This window comes from Ailuropoda melanoleuca, chromosome 20, assembly GCF_002007445.2.
Source record: "Ailuropoda melanoleuca isolate Jingjing chromosome 20, ASM200744v2, whole genome shotgun sequence".
In the NCBI taxonomy this organism is placed as follows: Eukaryota; Metazoa; Chordata; class Mammalia; order Carnivora; family Ursidae; genus Ailuropoda; species Ailuropoda melanoleuca.
Genome location: NC_048237.1, coordinates 18,235,069 through 18,260,273, shown reverse-complemented (window position 1 = coordinate 18,260,273; position 25,205 = coordinate 18,235,069). Strand labels below are relative to the sequence as shown.

The 25,205-nt window shown below is 33.0% G+C and overlaps 1 protein-coding gene across 4 annotated transcripts in view; it reads right to left on the bottom strand.

The window, feature by feature from the left end:
- The window catches only part of LRFN5 (leucine rich repeat and fibronectin type III domain containing 5), a 231,304-nt gene that overhangs the window by 106,963 nt on the left and 99,136 nt on the right, over window positions 1-25,205 (bottom strand). For 3 of the 4 annotated variants that reach the window (XM_034648568.1, XM_034648567.1, XM_034648569.1), the window contains one exon: window positions 20,066-20,237. The exons of the other annotated variant lie outside the window; for it this stretch is intronic. The gene's annotated coding sequence lies outside the window, so the exon portion shown is untranslated. The remainder of the gene's footprint in view (window positions 1-20,065; window positions 20,238-25,205) is intronic. 4 annotated transcript variants of the gene reach the window in all.

The following is a 25,205-nucleotide window of genomic DNA, read 5'->3' as shown; positions in this document are numbered from 1 at the left end:
TGGCTCAGTCATTAAGCTTCTGCCTTCGGCTCAGGGCGTGATTCCGGCGTTCTGGGATCGAGCCCCACATCAGGCTCCTCCACTGGGAGCCTGCTTCTTCCTCTCCCACTCCCCCTGCTTGTGTTCCCTCTCTCCCTGGCTATCTCTCTCTCTGTCAAGTAAATAAATAAGATCTTAAAAAAATAAATAAAATAAATACTTTTAGAACAAAGAGAAGCTGACAAATTCATCACTTATGGACTTATAATACTAGAAATATTTTTAAAAATTCTTGAGATAAAAGGAAAATGATACTAGATAGAATGAACTTATGTAAATGGCAAATATGTGAGTAATACAAAAATATTTTTCTCATCTCTTTAAAATAAAATTGTTTAAAAATAATAGTTGTAGATTTTACTTTATTTATACATGTTGAATATATTACATGGCTTACTTCTACATTGGTAGAGTTCTACAACATTGCTATTCCACATTCTACAATGACAAAAGACAGAGTAGAAATATGGGTATAAACCATGGTATATGTGATATGGTATATGGGTAGTATGGTATAATATAATTTAAAAGTAAACTCTGATACATTAAAGATGCATTTTATAAACCCTAGAACTCTGGAAAAATAAAATAAAGAGGCAAAACTATATAATCTAATAAGTAAAATTAAATGGAATAATAAAAAGACTCATTATTCTAAAAGAAAGCAGGAAAAGAGGAAAAAACTGAACCAAGGATTTACGAAACAGAAAACAAGTAGGAAAATAGAAAATTAAAACCCAACCATATCACTAATCACATGAAATATAAATGGTATGACCATTACAATTAAAAGGCAGAATTATTAAATTGAATATAAAAACCAGACCCAATAATACGTCCTCTAAAAGAAATTCATTTTTAAAGATTTTATTTATTTATTTATTTATTTATTTATTTATTTATTTATTTGAGAGAAGCAGACACAGGAGCACAGGGAGAGGCAGAGAGCAGACACAGGAGCACGGGGGAGAGGCAGAGAAAGAAATGCAGGCAGACTCCCCACTGAGTGCAGGGCTCAACACGGAGCTCAATCTCAGGACCCTAAGATCATGACCTGAGTAGAAACCTAGAGTAGGTCGCTCAACCAACTATACCACCCAAGTGCCCTAAAAGAAACCCATTTTAAATTTAAAAATGCAAACAGCTAATAGCAAAAAGGCAGAAAATAGATCATGTAAATACTAATCAAAGAACTAGAGTGTCTATATTAATATCATTTGAAATACATTTCAGAATAAGAGAAATCAATGTGTCAATTTCAGAGTGCATAATGATACTAAATGTGTAAACATTAACAGATCTTTATATATGAAGAAAAATGAAGACATTATCAGATAAACAAAAAGATAAGTTATATCAGCAGCCTACCCAAAATAATGGAAAAGCCAATGGGAGTTCATCAGGGGAAGGAAATAAAAAATAGGAGAGAAAAAAAAGGAGATGGGGTGCCTGGGTGACTCAGTCAGTTTAGCGGCTGCCTTCAGCTTGGGTCATGATCCCAGGGTCCTGAGATTGAGCCCTGCGTGGGGCTTCCTGTTCAGTGGAGAGCCTGCTTCTCCCTCTCCCTTTGCAGCTCCCCCTGCTTGTGCTCTCTCTCTCTCTCTCTCTCTCTGTGTCAAAGAAATAAATAAAATCTTTTTTTAAAAAATGGAGATAAAGGAAGGAATAAATAATAAGGTAAATTTAAATGACTACTATGGCTGCAATAAAACATGCTATGAAAAGCAGGAATTATTATGAAATACAATGTTGGAGGGTTAGCACTACCAGATAACAAAACTTAGGATAAAGCTACACTAATTGTGGTAGTATGTATGGTATAGGTATAGATATAACCAAATAAAGTGAGGAACATAATAAAGTATCCAAAACACTATCTTCATTTTGCAGCTGAACTCTGCCACATTTGCCATACATTAAGTGTCCACCTATACATAATTTTTAAGAAAAGTGGCAGAACATAGCAGAGGGGTAAAGAAAAAATTGTTAATAAGTCATATAGCTATTAATATAAGAAAAAAATCTTAATCCTACCCTACACTATATGTAAAAAAAACAATGCCAAATAGATTGTGTATGTAAACGTGAAAGGCAAAATAATTAAGCTTCTGGAAAATAGCATAAGACAGTAAATTCATGATTCGGAGACTATAGAAGTTTTTAAAAAATCAATAAGTAAAAGTTAGGAAAACACTGATAAATTGTACTGCATTAAAAGTAAATGTAAGGACTTCTCTTTATCAAAATCTACCATTATTAAATTAAGAGGGCAAAAACTCAGAATGAGACATGATATTTGTAACACATATTTGATAAAGGACACATATTGAGAATACATAAAATCCTTCTACAAGTCACTGAGAAAAGGACAGACTACTTTAAAAAAAAACAGGCAGTCTTAAACAGCGATGCATTTAAAAGAATATCTAAAAGGACAACAAACAAACAGAAACTTGCTGAAGTTCATTAGTCATCAGCCAAAATGCAAATTAAATCCTGTAAGCCACTAACCAGAGTGGCTACATTTCAAAGACTGACAGAGAAAGACAAATACTGTATAAGCTATGAGCTCACTAATATGTACAACCTAAAAATACCAAATTCATAGAAACAGAGTGGTGGTTGCCAGAGCTAAGGAGTGAGGGAAATGGGGAGATTTGGGTCAAAGGGTACAAATTTTCAGTCATAAGATAAATAAGTCCTGGGGAGCTAATATACTGCATGGTGACTATAGGTAACAATTCTGTACTGCCAACTTGAAAATTGTTATGAGAGTAGAGCTTTAATGCTCTCCTCATAACAACAGCAGAAACAAAATGGTAATTATGTAAGGTGAAGAATATATTAACTAACCTTGTGGTAAATATTTCACAATACATATATGTATCAAATCATCACATCCTACACCTTAAATTTACACAATATGTCGATTATATCTCAGTAAAGCTGGGAAAAAATAAAAAGACTGAAAAGGTTTCTTCTCCAACACGTAAAGAACTTGGAAGTTGTCATTCTAGTCCTTGTAACATAACAAAAAGCTGAACAAACGAAACATCAGTGACTTTTCTTGGGCCAATCGGAGAACTGAAGTCACAGGAAAAACTACCACCATGAAATCTGGAAAACCAGCTACAACCTGAGACACACAGCCAACATACACTTAACCTGGAGCAGAAGCTGCTAGAACCATAAACTGCTAAGAACAACTTAATAGTAATTTTGCTAAATTGCTGAAAGATGAGAGTAAAAGTGAAGCCACAGTCTTAAGATCCCCCACATTGATGGCTTTTACCTCCATAAACCCAGAGGGACTCAGAGGGCAAAGAGAAAAATAATCCCATTCTGTTTCTAGCAGGGGCAAGGGGAAACTAACCATTTTTTAAATACTCAGATCATTCTCCCTAACAAAGGCACACTCTTCAAAGGGAAAGATTTTACCAGAGCCTTGTTCTGGCTCTAGGCCTCCGGAAAAAAGATTTCCATCCACCAGAGCCACATTTAGCCTTTCTGACTCATTCTAATAAGAGGAAAAGCTATAAGTCCATAGAAAAACTTACGAAGATCACGAACAGGAGTCACACCTCACTTAAAGACAGACTAAATCATAACATTATAGCAGATTTCCCTTTCCCCACGTGCTACCACCAAAACAGAGCTCCAATATACTCAGAGTGGATTAGCTACAAGACAAAGACTCTAGTGGAATAAGTCAAGCAGAGAAAGACAATTATCATATGGTTTCTCTCATCTATGGAACATAAGAACTAGGAAGGTCGGTAGGAGAAGAAAGGGATAAAGAAAGGGAGGATAATCAAAAGAGGGAACGAAGCATGAGAGACTATGCACTCTGAGAAACAAACTGAGGGCTTCAGAAGGGAGGGCGTGGGGGAATGGGATAGTCTGGTAATGGGTAGTAAGGAGGGCACTTATTGCATGGTGCACTGGGTGTTCTGTGCAACTAATGAATCGTCGAACTTTGCATCGGAAGCCAGGGATGTACTGTATGGTAACTAACATAATATAATAAAAAAACATTAAAAAAAAAAAGACAAAGACTCTTCCCAAAGAGGAGTTCTAAGAGAAGCACAAAGTTATGACAGAAGACAAAAACAAAGACACTAGAAGAATTTGAAGATTCTAGCACTTACTTATACTACAATAAATACTAAAAAAAAAAAAAAAAAAAAAAAAACCTTCTCTAGCCAGATGAATATAAATCTTCAGATTGAAGGCCTATTTACTTCAATTCGTTTTAATGGGTACAACATATCTGATGTTTAATTTAAAAAATTACAAGGTATGACAAAAGCAAGAAAAACACAGACAAACCAAGCATCAGAACAAGACATGAATATGACTCAGATAGTGTAGTTAACAGAGACAAAATTTAAAATAACTACAATTAATTCATTAAGAGCTAGCTATAAAAGAAAAACACAACGTGGAAGAACAGATGGATAATATAAGCAGAGAGGGGAGCCTAGGTCGCACAGTCGTTAAGCGTCTGCCTTCGACTCAGGGCCTGATCCCGGCATTCTGGGATCAAGCCCCACATCAGGCTCCTCCTTTAGGAGCCTGGTTTTTTCTCTCCCACTGCCCCTGCTTGTGTTCCCTCTCTCGCTGGCTGTCTCTCTCTGTCAAATAAATAAATAAAAATCTTAAAAAAATATATAAGCAGAGAAATGGCTTTAAGAAAATTAAAAAGTAATGGTAGAAATTAAAAGTACACTAACAGAAATTAAGAATACCTTTAATGCATTCATTAGTAGTAGACTAGACTCAGCCAAGGAAAAAATGAATAAGCTTAAAGATATGTCAATAGAAACTTTCCAGACTAAAATACAAGTGGGGGAAAAAAGGGTACATCCAAGAACTGTGGGACAATTTCAAAGGGTGAAACACAAGCAACTGGTATATCAAAGGGAGAAGATACAGATAATGGAGAAGAAATATTTGAAGTAATAATGGCCCAAACTTTTTTTTTTTNNAAGATTTTATTTATTTATTTGACAGAGATAGAGACAGCCAGCGAGAGAGGGAACACAAGCAGGGGGAGTGGGAGAGGAAGAAGCAGGCTCATAGCGGAGGAGCCTGATGTGGGGCTCGATCCCATAACGCCGGGATCACGCCCTGAGCCGAAGGCAGACGCTTAACCGCCGTGCCACCCAGGCACCCCAGGCCCAAACTTTTCTAATATTAAAAACAAACAGCAAACTATAGATGTAGGAAGCTAAGAGAACATCATACAGAAAAAAAATATTTAAAAAAAATCTACACTTAGGCATATTATATTCAAACTGCAATAAACCAAAGATAAAAGGGTAATCTTGTAAGAAACCAGAAGAAGAAAATCACCTTACTTATTGGAGAAAAAGGGTGAGAATTGTATTGGGGTTCTCATCAGAAACCATATAACAAGAAAGTAGATTAAAACACATAAAGTACTGAAAAAAATAAAAATAAACCAATGTGTCCAGCAACATTTTTCTTCAAAAGTAAAGGAAAAATAACGACTTAATCTGACAAAATAAAACCTGATGTAATTCATCACAAACAGACAGGCTCTGCAATAAAGGTTAAAGAAGTTCTTTAGGAGGAAAAAAATAATATAAGTCAGGAAATTGGATCAACATAAAGAAGAGCATCAGAAAAGGAAAAAATGAAAGTAAAATACTTTTCTTATATTCTTAATTGATTTAAAAGGTAGTTATTTATTTCAAAAACATAATCATAATCAAACAATGCTTTACATGAATATAACATATGGTTACGTAAAACAAATGACAACAATACTACAAAGGATAGGAAGAAGAAATTGGGAATGCTGTTATGTGCATACTTGTGAACTAGTATAGTGTTATTTAAAAGCAAACTTAATTAGAAGTTAATGTATTTTTCAAATGCTAGAGCAACCACTAAAAAAATCTTTTAAACAAAAATGTATTAATTATACTTTTGAAGAAAGAAAATGAAATCATATAAAATGTTCAAATAAAATCAGAAAAGTCTGAAAAATAGAAGCAGTTAATAAATTAAAAAGAACAAGAACAATGGATAGCAAAGTTAAAACATTGCAAAAATTAATCCAGCTATTTCAATAATTATTTTAAATATAAATGGCACAAATATTCCAAGACAGAGATTGTCTGATTCAGTTTAAAAAATGCTTAACTATATGTTTTCTACAAGAAACCTATTTTAAAGAAACACTGATTACAAGAGATGAAGATAGACCATACTAATACTAATCAGAAAACAAAAAAACAAAAACTTGACATAGTTACATTAATTCAGAGCTGACTTCAGAACAGATTATCATGAATAAAGAAGATTACATAATGACAAGAGTCAGTTGTTCAAGACAACATAATAGTCCTTAATATGCATGTACCTTACAACAGAGCATCAAAAGAAGTGAGGCAAAAACTGACAGAATTGCAAAGAGGAATAGATGATCCCACTTTTGTAGCTGGAGACATCAATACCCCTGTTTTAGTAACTGATAGATCCAGCAGGCAGGAAATAAGAACTAAACAGAATCACCAATTAGCTTGAAATAATTGAAATTTATAGAATACTTCATCCAACAGCAAAATACACATTCTTCTCAAGCTCATATGGAACAATCACCAAGACAGAGCACAATCTGAGCCATAAAACACACCTTAACAAATATAAGAGAATAGAAAACATACAGAGTATATTCTTAGTTGACTATGAAAAATGTTATTAAATCAATAACAAAGATAGCTCAAAAAATAAAAATAATAGGAGATTAAGAAACACACTTCCAAATAACTAATAGGTCAAAAGTCTCAAGGGAATTTAGAAATATTCTGAACTAAATTGAAATAAAAATACTAATTATCAAAAACAGCAAAATACAGCAAAAGCGCTGCTTACAGGGAAATTTATAGCATGAAATCCATATATTAGAAAAAAGAAGATATAAAATCAATAATCTAAGCTTTCACCCTTGCAGCATAGAGAAAGACGAGCAACATTAACCTAAAGTAAATAGAAGAAAACAAATGATAAAAAAAATCAGAGAAAACAAATGAAAAACAGAAAAATAATAGAAAAATAATCAATATAACTTAAATCCAGGTCTTAGAAAAGATTGATAAAATTGGTAAACTTCTAATCAGGCTAATCAAACACATACAAAAACAAAAACAACAACGACAAAAAACAAATGATACAAATTAGTAATATCAGGAATAAGAGGGTCATCTACACTGATTCAATGGACATTGAAAGTATAATAAGGAAATAGACTATTTCTTAATGATACTGAATGAACAATTAATAATTTTCTAAAAAAAACAAAGTATGTACACAAACTGTCTCATTGGTGAATTTCACCAAACATTTAATGGGAAATGATATTAATTCTACACAAATTGTTCCATAAAAAAGCAGAACACTCTTTAACTCATTCTATGTGGCAGGCATTAGCCTAATACAGACCCAGAAAAAGAGATTGCAAAAATAGAAAACTACAGTTCAAGAGTTCCCTTTAATATAAATGTCAGAATCCTTAAAACGTTAGCAAATTGAATCCAACGATAAAAGAAATATAATAAATGAGTTATTCTGGGCATACAAGGCTATTTCAAAACCTGAAAATCAGTGTTCCATAACATCAATGAAAACTAATGAAGAATTAAGGTGAAAAATCTATGTGTATGTGCAAAAATGTTCTTTATTTGCATACCCTTATACACTTGAGATAACCTAAATATCCACCAAAAAGAGATAAATTTTAGTATATTAATACAACATCACTATAGTGATGAATATTTACAATTTGCAACTATATGCAACAACTGAAATACATTCCAAAATATTAAAAACAGAACTATAAGCAAAAGAGACAAGGTACAAATGGTAAGTACAGTATTAATCCATTCCTATAAAGTTTAAAAACTGACAAAACTAACAATATTGGTCATAGAAGTATGTATAGGAAGTGAAACTCTAAAAGAAAACAAAGAAATTATTATAACATAGCTTAGATTGTTATACAGTTGTTAGCTTAGTGAAAAAGGATAACATTTCTGATAAGAAGCAGAGAAGGACAAAGGCAATATTCTATTTCTTGAACTGAATGGTAGTTTCAGTTACCTATAGTGTAGTTATTCATTAAAATATACATATGGTTTGTGAACCTTTCTGTAAGTGTTAAATGTTTCAATAAAATAAGAACAAATTTTAAGTAAAATATTAAGACATAATCATAATGATAATAATCATAACAACAATGACCACTGGCCAATGGGAGTACACAGCAGTATAGACAGCAATGATGACCAAAGAAATAAATTAGAACATGGAAAACCAAGAGATTTTATCTGTAGAACAGTCCCAAAAGAACCTTAAATTTTTAACGTTACACCCTAAGAGAAGATAAGCCAGTGTCTTCCATTAATCATCTGTGGAAGCTCAAATAAATGAAGAATCTTCTCATAGTCCCTAATCTTTCTTTCTTTTTTTTTTTTTTTTTTTTTAAAAAAATTTTGGGAAATGTATGGCTTATTTATTAGTGCAGTTTCTTTGACAAAAAGATACAGGTAACAAGCTGTGAAAGTCTTCAGCTGTTTCATTCTTTACAGTACAGTGCTTAAACATTTATTTATTTATTTTTTTTTTTTGAAAACATGTCTTTTTTTTTTTTAATTTAATTTTATTATATTGTGTTAATCACCATACAGTACATCCCCAGATTCCGATGTAAAGTTTGATGCTTCATTAGTTGCGTATAACACCCAGTGCACCATGCAATACGTGCCCTCCCTACTACCCATCACCTAATCTTTCAACTGTAAATAGAGTCAAGCTGTTTTAAAATTCGATTCAATTACGTGACTATCTGCTTACTTGCTTTTTAATTTAAAAAATGCGTTTCCTACTTACTTCTAGATTCAGACTAGAAATTAGATTGATCATTTTATTTCCAGTTATCATAAAGATTGTGCATTTAAATATGCCAAAATCAAGCTTTACAAAAGTAGAGGACATTATTCTGGAGGAGGAAGAAATTCTAATAAAATGAAAATTATTAAATTTTGAGGGTTTCAAAGCATAATCTTGCCCTTCCCCAACTCAAAAAATTTTTAAAAATAAGCCATGAATTTCCTTAATGGTATTTTAATGCTGACTACAGTGTAAATGGGGAATAAAGAACACATTAAAGACAGTCAGACACTGGGTAAAGGTTTGATGAGTTCCATCATCATGACCCGTTAAAAACTCAAACTGATTATTGTAATAGAAGCTCCATATAGTGTTCATTACGAAGAAAATGGTAAAAAGGATGATTGTGCTTCAGTAGTTTGAAAAAGTGTATATATGCCATATTAGTACTTACCATAAAATGGTCTAACACAAACATCGTCCACTATGGCAAAACATGAGAAACAGTTCCTTTAAAGTCAAGAAAAATATAAGAATGGCCACACTCACCATTTGCATTCATCACTGTTTAAGAGATCTCCTAACCTGTTCAATTAAATAATAGAAATATAATACAAAGGAAATTGTAATGATCCTATTTGTATAGATATAAAAATAAAATTATATAATTATAAGAACAACTGCAAATAACTAAAACTAATAAGAGTTTATTAAAGTTGCTTAGCAGACGTAAGGATAAAAGCAACATTACAGACACAATCTTTTGAAAAATATAACATTTTAAAAGCTCATTCACAAAAGCACAGAAGTTTGTGAAGAAATAGAAAAAAAAATGCAAGACATATAAGGAGAAAGGTATAAAACTTTTTTATAGGACCTGAAAAAGTTCATTGATTGATACATTTCTTAATAAAATTTTTTTTAAAAAACTATTTCTTCCCAAGCCAAAATAAAAATTACTACAGTAAATGTGACTTCAGTAAAATTTAACACATGATTTTTCACCAAACTTGCCTATTCCCAAAATTAAAATAGAAGGATAAAAAATAAAAAGCCAACATTATTAGCTAAGGAAAATTGGAAGGAGAAACAAAAGCAGTGGATTAATTAATTCTACAATCTATCAAGACTTCTAAGTAGAATAATTAAATTACAGCATGGCAGTTGTGCAGGGATGATGAGGAGAACGATGAAATAAGACAGAAAAAACAAGAAATATTTCTGTGCATATATGAAAGCCCTGTGTATGGCAGCATTAGAGTTTCAATTCAATGGGGAAAGGATGGAATGTTCAATAACTGGCATTACAACAATTGGTTATCAGAATGAAAAAAAGAAAATAAAACTGAACTTTACTCCAAATCCACTTTAATTTCCACACTACATAAAAAAATGTGAAGAAACTTTTAAAATATTACAAGAACATATAAGAAAATACCTTTATTTCTTTAATAACAGAATTGCTTAAACAATAGAAAGAAGAAAGAAAGAAAGAAAAAAAGAAAAGAAAAAGAAAGAAAGAAAGGAAGAAAGAAAGAGAGAGAGAGAGAAAGAAAGAAAGAAAAACACACATTCTCCAAACCAAAAGAAATAATTGATAAATTTGCCAAATTAAAATGAAAACATTTTATCTGGACGAGGACTTCCTGGGACATTCCCTTTCTTGGAGCTTGGGATCCTTCATGCAGATTCCTCTTTGTAAAAATGATTTACTTTCTCACTGCACTGTCCCTTAAAATTAAGAACTGAAATTATTAAATATTAAAAAATGCTGATGAAAACTCGATGACAATAAAATACAGTGAATTAAAGCATCCATCCTATGTATGAAATGTTAAATGTGTCAGTAGCTTTATATTTAAGAACTATCTCTGGGTTATTAGATAGATAGATTGCATATAGACCTACACTAAATAAGACCTAAGAAAACTCAGATGACACCATAAAAGAGGGTGTTTAATGACCATCTCCCCAGTACAGTCTGAGGCAACACAATCTCATCCAGGTTACCACTAACGTACCGGCACACTCTCTGATGGAGGTGCGGCTCCCCTGACTGGATGGGAAAGGGTCAAGTTTCCTTGGGGATCTGCCAGCTGTAGGAACAATTCCACAGCCCCCACTCTACTTTTACTTTGGCGTGTGTAAACAACTCCTGAATGGGTAAAAAATATAAGCTATATATTATTCCCCACTTATGCCCTTTTGAGTGTCAAGGGTCTGGTGCAAGCATTAAAACAAAGCTGTGTATTACCCATTATCTTATGAGTTTGTGTCTCATTTAGGAAGAAAAAAATGTAATTCCTGCCTCAACCCTTGAACTTACTAGTCCTTGATGAATATGGTATAACATTATTAAAGTGAAAACACTAGCCACAGATTAGGGGCACTTTTATAAAACTCAAGAAATCCACAAAAGACTAAACTGCAAAATACATTTTTTAAAAAAACTACTACAATCTGATAAGAAAAACGTAAGCTAACATAAAAATTAACAAAGGACTTCACCAAAAAAGAAATCTGAAAGACCAATAAACTCACGCAAATCTTCTCAATCTTATTAGTAAATCAAGTTAATACAAGGTAATACAAGAATGAGAAACCATTCCATCTCAAATATGGCCATTCCATATACAGTAATATTTCATAATATATAAGGAATTTATTTAAAACCTGACACATAGAAGAAAGTTCAACAATGAAACTATGGACACGTTTATACCATTTTTTAAAAATTAAGACTTTATTTTTTCAGAGCAGTTTAAAATTCACAGTAAAATTGAGGGGAAGGCAAAGAAATTACTCATATACTCGCTGGCTCACATATGTAAACACTCCCCTGTTATTAATAAGTTCCACCATAGTGGGACATTTGCTAAAAATAATGAATGTAAACTTGACAGGCCATAATCACCCAAAAACCCATACACAGTCTATATTATCATTGACTCTTGGTGTTCCACATTCTATGGGTTTGGACAAATGTATAAAGACACATATCCACCATTATGGCATCATACAGAGTATTTTCACTGCCCTAAATCCTCTGTGCTCTATTTACCCCCATACTCCTAAACACGGAGCAACCACTAATCTTTTTTGTTGTGTTGATAGTTTTGTCTTTCCCAGAATGTTATATGGTTGGAATCAGACCTTTTCAGATTGGCTTCTTTCACTTCCTAACAGGCATTTAGGTTTCATCCAGGTCTTTTCGTGGCCCGATAGCTCTTTTCTTTTTAGTGCTGAATAATTTCATTGTCTGGATATACAGTTTTATTTATCGTCTCACCTACTGAAGGACATCTTGGTTGCTTCCAAGTTTTGGCAATTATGAGTAAAGCTGCTGTACAAATCCATGTGCGTGTTTTTGTACAGATGTACATTTTTAAGTTTTTTGAGTAAATATCAAGAAGGATGATTGCTAGATCTTATCATAAGAGTAGGTTTAGTTTTTTAAGGAACAGGCAAACTGCCCTCCAAAATGCCGTACTATTTTGCATTCCCATCAGCAGAGTATGAGTTCCAGCTGTTTCCAATAGGTGTGAAGTAACAGCTCATTGTTGCTTTACTTTGCATTCCCTGATGAAAAATGATGTGGAGCATATTTCATATGTTTTGTTTTATTGACCATCTGTATATCTCCTTTGGTGAGGTGTTTATTAAGGTCTTTGGCTCCTTTTTAAACTACGTTGTTTGGGTTTTCATTGTTGAGTTTTAAGAGTTTTTTGTATGTTTTGGATAACAGTCCTTTATCAGATATGTCTTTTGTAAATATTTTCTCCCAGTCCGTGGCTTGCCTTCTCATTCTCTTGACATCTTCTTTCACAGAGAAGTTTTTACATTAATGAAGTTCAGCTTATCAATTATTTTCCTGGATTGTTTCTTAGGTGTTTTATGTAAAAAGGCATCACCAAACCCAATGTCACCTAAGTTTTCTCCCATGTTATCTTCTAGGTGTTTTATTGTATTGCATATACACAGAGGGCTCTGATCCATTTTGAGTTAACTTTTGGGAAGGTTTTAAGATCTGTGTCTAGATTCAATTTTTGCATGTGTATGTCCAGTTGTTCCAGCACATCTGTTGAAGAAACTGTCTGCTCCATTGTACAGCTTTTGTTCCTCTGTCAAAGATGAGTTGACTATAATTATGGGGATCCATGTCTGGGCTCTCTACTCTGTTCTACCAATCTATTTGCCTATTCTTTCTTTAATCCCACACCTTTTTGATTACTGTAGCTTTATAGTAAACAACTTTATAGTTAAGTCTTGAAGTTGGGTAGCATCAGTCCCCCAAGTTTGTTATTCTTCAATATTATGATGATTATTCTGTGTATTTTGCCCCTCCATATGAACTTCAGAATCAGTTTGTCGATATCCATGAAATAACATCCTGGAATTTTGATTGGGATTGAATTGAATCTACATATCAAATTGGCAATTAATGACATCTTGACAATATTGACTTCTCTCCATGAACACAGACTAGCTCTCAATTTTTTTGTTTGTATGTTTATGCTATTTTAATGTGTTACTTGCATGAGACCCTTCTATAAATTTCAGAATTTACAATTTTGGGATCATATTATATTACATATTTGGGTTTATGATACAAGATAATTTTGTATAATTTTAATCAAAATTATTTTCAGATTTATTCTTGTTTTCAATAAACTTTTATTTGTTAAGAATGATTATAGAATACTGGTTAATTTAAATTCTAGTGAAGTAAAAATTACTGAATGCTCTAAACACAGATTACTAATTTGCAAGGATATACAGCATACCAAACACACCTATTACTAAAACAAGAAATAAGATATAAATCTATAACTTACCATTCCTCATCAGGATTTCCAGTGCTTTGGAGTTGTCATTCTTATTATTTTTAATGCATTTGATATATGCATTTTTAAAGTAAATCCCTGATATCTGCTGTTTCACATGAGTATTTTGCATAAAAGGGCATTGCAAAATATGTAAATAAATGGTCTTTTGGCTTATTTGGAGTAGAATAATTAGACTTTTTCGTATCATGGTATGTCTTACAGATTGAAGTTACTGTTTTATTAATGTCTGGATTTATTTCTGAAAATGATTCAGGATACATCCTGAGAAACGAAAGCATTAAAAAAAAAAAAAGCCTATTTCAGCAAAATACCTGTCTAGGTGTAGAGGAAAGGCTTGATAATTTCTGAGGTCTAGTTACTTTTTCACATGGGTATCATGTGGCAAAAATAAATATAAAGATACTACTAAGACTGGAGAAAGATGAGCTGGACTTAGACTTGATGATTGCTAGATTCTATTGGATGTTTTCTTCAATATCTTCCTTATTTATCACTATGATTCATAATGAGGTATTATAGATCCCTATACATGAATTCCCTTGCACAAGAAGCCATATATATGGATTTTGTCTCCAAATGAAATCAGGTAAACCACTGAGAAACTGCCCACAAACCACAGTAAAGCATTACCAAAGAATTTTAAGGAATTTCTCTATAATAAAAGTTACCTTTAATAAAAGTTACTTACATATTATGATGATTAGAGAACAAACCCAAAAGTGATTCAGATGTTGGATTTCTGCCGGACTCACTATTATGTGACTCATTCTTGGATACCAGTTTCCAGATTGCTGGCATTTGAATATAACTACATCAGCAAAATCCATGAATCCCATAGGTCTACTTTATTGTCGTTATAATTATTAAAGAGTCATTCTTTAACTAAACCTGACCTAAAATTTTGAGTTTCACCATTTCATTTCAAGATACATAAAACAAATATTGAAAACTGCTCCAAAATATAACCTTGATTAAATGAAACTATTATATTAAAATTACATATAATTTTATTTGTCAGTATTTCCTTTTCAGTCCTCTAAGTAGAGAATTCTTATTAGAAAAAATTTACTCTCTTTTTCTGTCTCCTTATAAATAATGAATGTATGTTTTCAACTGTGGATTATTTCTGCTTTGAAATCATTATTGCAGTAGGTACTGAAATAATCTAAAAGGCACTCTTTTGCCTGTAATGGAACTCTATCTTCAAGACATAAATAAGTAAGCAGGTATTAAAAGGTTATTTGTTTTTCAGATATTAAACAGTATGTTAAAACTTCAGGCTTTAGAACAGTAATCCATGTCTGCATGCAAGTGATCAAAAAGCCAGATTCTTATTATGGATTTAGAATTAATTGCCTGACACGAAGAAGAACATTCACCTTAAAAAAAGTTGCTTTCACCTCAGCAACAAAGCTTTTACCTGAGTTGCCAAATCTTATGTGACTTGTGTTTTGTATAAATAAATATAGGGGGAAAATGCATCTTTATGTCAAGTAAATCATACCTTCAATATTGATAATGACTGAAGGTAAGATTAATTAGGCAAATGAGAAGCTACTACCTGCCAAGTCACAGTCATCATCCAGCTTTACCAATGTAATGAAGGACGATGGAAAATGTTATCATTTGAGACTAAGCCATATGTCTCCTCCTGCTTGTCTCCACCCCCAAATGGTGTGTTTTATTTATTCCTTCTGGATGATAAAGTATCTTCAACACCACTGAGGTTCTCCAACATTCTAGATATTAAATACTTCTGTGTCAAAACCATATAATCTAAGTTAACAGTCTTAGATATCAAAGTTAGCACTTTTCGAAATCAAGTCTCTAGGTTTTCCTAAATTATTAATGTTTCCAGGTGGCATTGATATGTCTACAGAGTCCCTGATTTTTTTTCACACGTCTTTCCATGTAGTTCTGTAATTTCATTGTGTTTTCACCTCTATAAGTCATTAGTAATATTGTTAGTGTTTATAATCAGTGTAGCCTACACTGATTCTTCTAGTCTGTGAGTTTCTTGCTACAGTAAATCATAGCTTTTTTTTTAAATGAAGTCTTTGTACCCAAATGTTTTCCTCGCTAAAGTCTCCCACGCTCTTTTTAATATTAATGAGAGATGCCTCAGTTTACCCAGAGAATTCTAAATCTGACATATGTTAAAATACCCCCCGTGCAGGCCACAGTGATATAAGGGAGGTTAACTAGACATGAAACAGAGTGCTCCTCCCAATGATTGGGATAATAACTTAGGTTAAGTCTATACAAGTTGGATTTTTTCCAATGAATTTCATAGCCAATGCTTTGCAATTAAGATTGTTGGGGCGCCTGGGTGGCACAGCGGTTAAGCATCTGCCTTCAGCTCAGGGCGTGATCCCGGCATTCTGGGATCGAGCCCCACATCAGGCTCCTCCGCTATGAGCCTGCTTCTTCCTCNTCTAATATCAGTTGCCAGGAATACTCTCCACATGACATCCATCTCTCCTGGCCCTAAATGTAAAGTAATCATTATCTCCTACAGCAAAACATTTATTCAGACCTCATCCCAGAACACTTCACAGTAAGAACCATCGTATTAGCAACCCACAGAGCTGATGCTAACAGTAGGCAGAGAGCAGTGGCCTTTCTACATCAAGTATTGCCAGCTAAGGCATTTTTAGTTTTGGTGTCAGTACTTAAGGGCTTTTGGGAGAACTGTGCATTATCTCTCTAGCTTCTGGAATTTTTATCTAAGTGAGACAACACATCAGCACATTAACAATAGTCCAATGTTGAAACCTATCTCTGAGGCTCAAAGTCTACTTACACTAAGTAGTATATTTGCATAATCTCAGGTGGAAAAACTTTTTCCACTGAGCTCACATGACTATTTGTAGCTTTCCATCACTAGTTATCTTATGATAGTTATTTCTGCATTGAAATACCCTTACCTCTCCTACTGATCTATAATTATTTTTAAACAAAAATTCCAGTTGGATTCATTTGTACCTGCTTCATAACAGCAAGGACAGGGTCTTGATCCATCACCTATCACAAAATAAGCTCCTGAGGAATGTAGCCAAGACTAAGAAGGGGAGAGGGTAGCAATATAAAGGCACTGGAAAAATAAACACCCACGGAGAATGGCAAGCCTGCAATAAACTGGGTCAAACTCTGACAACAAGAAAACACAAAAAGAAAGAGATTTCATTGTTGATGCTTAAAAATTCTATTGCACTGGATGTCCTTGAAACTCTAATTGTCCTTCTGTTTTCTTTCCCCCCCCTTTTTTTTTTCTAAGTAGGCTCCACACACAGCATGCAGCCCAGTGAGGAGCTTGAACTCATAGCCCTGATATCAAGACATAGCTGAGATCAAGAGTTGACACTTAACCGACTGAGCCACCCAGGTGCCCCTTCCATTTGTGTTTTCATGGCTCAAGCATCTAAGACAATTTTAAGTATGTAAATATATACTCAAAGGTATTAAGTGTAAAAATATATATATCTGGTTGAGAGCCTATTTGTTAAACTACCTCATAGAGATAATATACTTATTATATTATTTGTTAAATTATCTTATAGAGATAATATAAGAATCAAACAAGTTAATGTCTATTAAAAAGTACTGGAGGGTGTCAAATGATAATATATTGATTATTATAATGAACAGTTAAGCCACTGTCAATTAATGTTATCCCAGATGATAATTTACAAGTCTTAAACATAGGGAAATTTGTTTTAGAAAAATAAAAATATTATATATTTAATCTAAGTAAGAATACTTACTATTTAGAAGTCATAGTAACTTTGTAGAGTGATTATCATTACTGCTATGTATATAGTAAATTACCTTTAGATACATATATACGTATGTATATATTTAGACAGGCATGCACATTTCCTGTTCAGATATTATTGTTTATGGTTTAATTTTATCACAGTGCTTTAGTTAAACAAGAAGAAACAGTAGAAACAGACAAAAGCACTATTTTACTGGCCAAGACTAATTGAAAATGCCACAGTGAGAAAAATAACCATCAAAACGACCACCCCTACCTCAACTGTCCTACACGAGTAACGAATAGATATTCCATCGCCTCATTATTTTACTGCTTTTTCATGCTTTACTTCCTCTAAGAAAGTTCCTAGTATTCCATTTATTTTTAAAGGGATTTTAATGGATGTGCTATGAATTTTCAACGAGCTATTTGAAATTTGAGGAACCTAATTAGGAATGTATTTACTTTCTCTTTTTTCAGGGTGATTAATTCCATGCAAGACTTTCAGCCTAATGTTGCTGCAAAGAAAAAATAGAAAGGGAAAAGGAGGCTCTATTTTACAGACTAATGGACTGGTAATTCAAAAATTGAATTAAGCATTAACTCAGAAGAGTCCTTCTCAATATATAAATTATTTCTGTTTAGCCTTCTATTGCCAGGTTAATTAAGTAAATCTTTTGGCCTTGATTATACCCATTAGTAAATAAAAATGTATTTGAATTCACTAGTCTTGTGATTTACAGTAGAGAATCTGAGTAAATATATTTCCGATGCTAATAGCTTTCATAAAGTCAGACTTTTTTTTTTTAGAAAAGTCAGCTTTATCTGTGGAAAACAAAAATGTAGTAAGTATCTAATTTATTGTTTGGGCATATGAAATCTCTGTAGGTTCTTGTGGAGAAAGAAACAAACCTTATATATCTCTATATCTTCAAAACGTGTAAAATCGACTCGAGCTTCGTCAGGGTCCTCCATTTCTTTAAAAAAAGCAAAACCTGGAAAATCTGAAATGTCTCCCTCAAGTTGCTTTATTTAATAAAAAGCACAAGAACAAAAACAGCAAAAGCAATTTTTAAGATAAATGAATAAATGATGTACGAAGAGTACAAGGTAATAAAATAAGCACAGAAAAACCTACTCTAAAATAATGATTTGTAATCTATCTTCTGCATACTCAGACTCATTTTATGCTACAGTTACAATGAATTAACTTCAATATAAACTAATACATCTTATTTGTTTATGTCTTAAGCGTAGTCCTTCTACATTACTTTGAGTATACTAGCAACAACACACTGAATGCCTCTCTTAACTATGCCATAGATAGCACCACAATTCAGAAATAAATTCTTAACGGTCTCTCTTCCCTTAAGGACACAGACCTGTCTGTTGCTGGCATATTGAAGCTGTAATATGTTACAAAATAAAACTAAGGTTATTGAGTACTTTCTACCCATTCTCTACAAGGAAATTTTAATTGCTAAGCACCTAATTAAAATAAATAATCTAGGCTAAATCAAACTTTTACTGTTTACAAAAATGTACTCATAATCATTTTGTGTGGCGAGATTGTGAAACAAATACATCCCTAAGAGAAGCAAGGGATGCCTACACCAAGTATTTGGGAGAAGGGAAAAAAGAAATACATCAAACTTAAACCAGATAAACTAAAAAATTGGCAAAACAATAGGATTATAAGTATGAACTAGGAAAGTCTGAACATTCCCCAAGATACTGTTCTTACTTTTCAAATCCTATAAACATAAACAATCATGTAATTGATGTATTTACCTGATATATCCAGTAATGAAAAAGCCCAAAGATAAATATGCAGTTGGGAATTGGTTTGGGGGTGCTGTATAACATATTACATTATGCATCTTGTATAATCTTCATGTCCCGATTTCAATCCATGTCCCTAACCTGTGATTTCTCTTTTATTTTTTTAGTATGCATATTTATAAGTTGCCATAAACTCTCCTTCAAGGACACAGAGAACACGTCACTCAATAAACCAACCAATCAAGAGAAATGCTGTTTCTTGCACTAGTCCCTCACCCTCCATATACCACTGGAGATCGCAGTCATGGAAAAGGCACTTGATTTTTAAGAATCAAAAGACTAAGGATTTTTTTTCTATCTTCTTAATTCATTAGACAAGCAACTTTAATAAAATATTTGGTCATGCTGAATCCTTTGCTCATGTGCAAACATTATTATTTTAATCCCTCCCCTCTCTATGCCTCAAAGCTGCAAATATAAATCATGATGAGCATGTGAAACAGTCCTGAAAGAAATCTCAGAAAATCCCATAAAGATGTAGGTTATCAACATAAAAAGTAGTAACTATATCTTCAGAAAGATAAAACTCAAAAAAGATGTGTAATAGTCAGTAATGAATAATCCTGGTTTTCATTTGTATATTAATTTGCAAGCTTTCCAGTTAGCCTCCTCTAAGTATTTTGAAAACCACTGGCAATGATCAAACTGAATGTAGTCAACTTACTTCTGGAGCCAAAAGAGTTCCTCACTGCTGTGAAGGAGTCAGCACTCTGCCTGGCTGCTGAAGAAGACGGGCAGGGTGAAAGCATCTCCAAAGATGATTCTGAGGATAGTGTCAGAAGGATGCTCAGCTACTACATATCTTCCCCACACCTGGCTGAATGGTTACAGGGACTCTTCAAAGGAGACAAGCACAAAAAAAGTGTATCAAAATAGGTTTATAGAGTATCCTTGAAAAATAGAGTTGCTGTTAACTGTGTGATCAATCTCAAAATATACCAGGAATATCACTAAATAGAATTTAAATAGATTTGCATAATAAGGCTTTCTAGCTGCCCTGATCCCAACAGATACGTCAGCATTCTGTTTTTCATCTTTAGAAGTTTCCATATCTCATAATTGAAGATAGATTAAACAATCGAAAGATATATAGTTCAGCTTTCTTTACATTTCAATCAATTCAACTTGAAGACTAATGTTAAAAAATTACAAAAGTCAAGAAATATTTAACCATCCCCTACTATGTTTCAGGCACAGGATCCTGGCCATTCAGCCGTGAATGAAGATCATAAATCCTGCCCTCATAGCAGCAAATTGTTTTATGTTGGGATGCCTGTATTTCCTTCAAGACAAAAATCTACTTATTCAAACACATCTATGTCTATGGAGGAAATACTGATGTGCCCCTTGTACTTTAACTTCAGGTCAGACAATTGCTGATTTCTACCTATTTCTGAGAGTCCTGTGTTAACCTAAATAATGACCGACCTATGAGACACAATATTTAACTTTTCCCCCTAACATCTATATAATAATGCCAATTAATATTCAACCACTATCACTTTTAATGCAGAAATAGGCTGTATTTTTTTAAATGTTTTTGAAATGAACAAAGGCATTGTAATTTTATTTAAGCCATGACTTATTTTATCTGCAGGAGCAAAAGTGAGGAATAATATAATTCGAAAAGGTATTATTAAGAACCATATAAGATGATACAAAAACAATTTGGGTTTGGTTTGTTTCTGCTGTCTCCATTTGTAAAAATGTGTGAATAATCTTATAAAGTCAAAATTTAAGAGGGTGATTATATTGTCCCAAGATGGGTGACTGTAAGGGCTTAAAAAAAAAAAAAAGTAAAGCTACTACGTAAAGTTTAAAGTTTATACTGAAATTACTCAGAAATGCTAAAAATCAATGCACAAATTAATGATAAAGTGGAATAAAAGTCAATTATAGTTCATTTCAAATTACTTTTATGAATCTGCCAACCAATGCTATCTTTTTAAAATTTATATTTATTTTATTACAAAAGAAAGATGTGTCTTAGAGAATTAGAGAATAACTCAGATATACCACATACACACACACAAATATAAATCAAACATATGCCAACCATCCTGAGACAGCTATTGTTGCCTTATTATTTATTTCCTTCCATGAATATTTTAAACTAATTTTTACATGTTATATGCACCATAAAAATACAAGAAATACAAAAGCAAATCTCCCTCCAAAGCAAGACATATACCCCTTAGAAGAAACCAATTTCAAATTTCAGAACATCCTCTCAGAAATACTTTATGCATATACGAATGTGAGTCTGTGTGGATTTTTTATACATATATAAGATTGTACCCTATTTGCTCTATTCTTTTTATTTCATACACCATGAAGATCACTCCTGTTTTCTATCACCAACCCTATTCATTCTATCTGTGAGTATCTATCATATGCATACAATATAATCTGCTCATAATGTGTCCCAGTTGAAAATTAGCAAATGTCCAGGACTTTATTATAAGATGATATAATCAATGTCCATATACATCTATATACACATATTAGTGAATATACTTATTTTTTTTAAAGATTTTATTTATTTGACAGAGACAGCCAGCCAGCGAGAGAGGGAACACAAGCAGGGGGAGTGGGAGAGGAAGAGGCAGGCTCATAGCAGAGGAGCCTGATGTGGGGCTTGATCCCAGGACTCTGGGATCCATGCCCTGAGCCGAAGGCAGACGCTTAACGACTGAGCCACCCAGGCGCCCCTAGTGAATATATTTATAATAAATTCCTAGAAGTAAATATTAAGGCCCAAAGCCTGTTATTGAAACTCTGATTATGTCGTCTCTGTAGTAGAGATAGTAGAAAGCAAGAGCAAAATACTATTAATATCTCCAATTATTATACTAACAAAAAAGGATTGATGATCAACAGTATTTCCATGCCTTCATTTTAGCATGGAAAGCATAGTAACTGCCACAATCCTTTCTAAATTCTAATAACCCTAAGTTGTTTTTATGTATGGTTCTATCATTTATTGATAACATTTTCCCTTTTCTTAAAATACCTTTCATTAAGTACTTACTGTGCACCAGCTGCCAAAAAGCATGTACTATCTAAACCAATTCTCCCAAGAATCAAATGAAATAAATGCATATTCGTATACACTACTATGAAAAGTAGGGATAGAGATAAGTCAGCTAACCTTGGGCAAGGTCATATAGCTAAGCACCAGGCAAGGCTGAGACTCTTAATCTAGGACTAGCTCACTCCAAGTCAATGCTCCTATATCTGATATTGTAAGTGAAGATTTCGGAAAACCATTATAGGATTCTATAGTAAAGAAACACGAAGAAGGTGCTGGATTTTTTGTTACTTTTGTTTTGTTTTTTGTTTTTTAGTCCATATATTTTGGTCAGTGCAGTGCCAAAAATAGTAGGTTTTAGACTGGTATTCTACTGCTGCCAATTCTGTACTGCGATCTTACAAAGATGTCCTTTTCTACTTGATAATATCTTGAAATAAAGCATCTTATAAGAAATTCTGATCAGTCCCTTGGTTCCAAGTTGTTGCTATGTTGGCCTTCTTCCACAATCTTAGAAAATTTGGCAACTGTTATTGTTTATGTACATGTATTCCCAAGAAATATGGTTCTTCCTCCAACAATTATCTTAGATGCCAACACTAAACTCTGAAACAACTCAGGAACCATGGGCAAAACTCGGAAAGTTATTAGGGAATATTTTTTCCAAAATGGAGAATCATGACCCCTTCCAGCTCCTAGTGGTATTTTCTTCCCCTCAAGGTCTTTGCTAAGTGCTCAGCAGTTGTCTGAACACTCACTTTGATTCAAATCTCCCTATCAATAAAGGCAGGACTTTAAAAGTCTTATAAGCCTGGATGAGAATCATAGCAATGACCCATATATGACTCAGTTTTCTCTCTTAAAATGAAAAATAATATTATAAAAAGTTGTCATTATTTCAAAGTATCATACATATGAAAGTACCAAGCTGGAATAAAATTCATTGTAGGCATACGATAATTTTGTTTTTCTCAGGAAGATCTTCTTAAGGTTTCCCTAAGTTTTACCACATTCACCACTAAAGAAACCCCTGAAATATTTGAAGGTAGCAGTAACATAATCTTAAGTATTTCCTTCCAATTTAAAGATCCAGTTTGAGCAATTATGAATCCACCAAAAAGCATCATTACTTATCTTTCTCCATCTTACCTCTAATAGTACAAAATAAATAACATGAAGGACGCACTCTCATTAGTTTTTAATTATATTTACCTTGTGTTGAAAATGATTAAAAATTAACATTTAGTCATCCGGATGTTTGATCTACATGATGCAAAAAGCCAGCTGTTTTGAAATATATGATGAATAAATGAATTAGATGGTTTCACTGTAATTTAGTCAATCACTCATTTGATAATCATCTAATAATGTATTGTTTGGCATAATATAGCCACGATCTTAGTGGACTACTCCAAAAATATGGGTATAATATAAGAAATGCTATTTTATTAAGACAAATAACTTGAAAAACATTTGGACCAGAAATATAGAATAAAGTCAGAAATTATTTCACATCAATGGGTTTTTGAAATGCATAAGTATTCAGGGGGATCCATATAAATGCTATTATTAAAACATGCTTCCCTCATCACCAGTACTGTTAAACCTAATTTAATTAGAGACTCTGATTAAATATGGAAATCTATTTGTGTTATTGAATAAAAGTGTACCATATTCCCAGCTATAGGAAAATGTTTACAAATTATTATACACATCCAGGGTCATATGATAAATAAATTAATGCACCACTAGAGCATTTGTTGCTTAATGTAAATGTCACTTCGTAAATGAGAACAACTAATCATTCCTTTCCTCTAATAGCAAGAGTTCAGCAGTTAAATAAAACGTAAATCTTGGTGACCTAAAAATTTTATTACTGCATTTGTAATTTCCTGTTAACAACTCAAGAAAATAATTTTAAGTGATGCTGTTATTCCAGTAAGATACAACCCAAGGTGGAGGCTTATTTGGGAGGGGCGGGGAGAAAGAATAGACAGTCAACAGGGGGAACTGTGCTAATAGAACTGTTCTATATTTTGACTGTGTTTATGTATACTTACATATGTGATAAAATTTAGGAAACAAAATGTAAATACCCACAAGTATATGTAAAACTGATAACCTGAATAAGATAAGTAGATGGTCTCCAGGTCAGTTCCCTGGTTGCAATATTAGATATTGTATTACAGTTATACAAAAAGGTTACCATTAGGAATAAAACTCTGCTTAGGGTATATGGGATCTCTCTGAATTACTTATCTCAACTACATGTGAATCTACATCATGGTATATCAGGTGCCTTAGAGTGACCCTTAAGGGCCAATGATTTCAGGCTACAGTCTCAGCATTCATTAACAGAAAAGAAATATATAGAACATCAAGTTTAACATAGTAATGAATTATTTGGTCCTTATCAAATCACTTCTGAGTTACAGTGTGTTTCACAGAAAGAACTTAAATCCATTGGTCAATGAAAAGGATTGAATTGAAACTGGCTTTGGGTACTAGAGTACATCAGAAGCATTATTGCCAGGACAGGGACTAGGTTTTACACCAGGAATGTGGTATGGTAAATTATCTAACTGCAGAGTGCCCTACTGGGTTGAGGTTAAGTAGAATCTCTACCTGATCTTAACTGATACTTTATTTTTTTAAGTTAATAATCAAAGAAAATGTAGATTTCTGGTGTTTGGGAAATGGGAGGTGGTTTAAGGGTGGAAGAAAATGCTTAGTACTGTGGACAGGAATTCTTCTGTGTTTTTCTGGTGGTGGT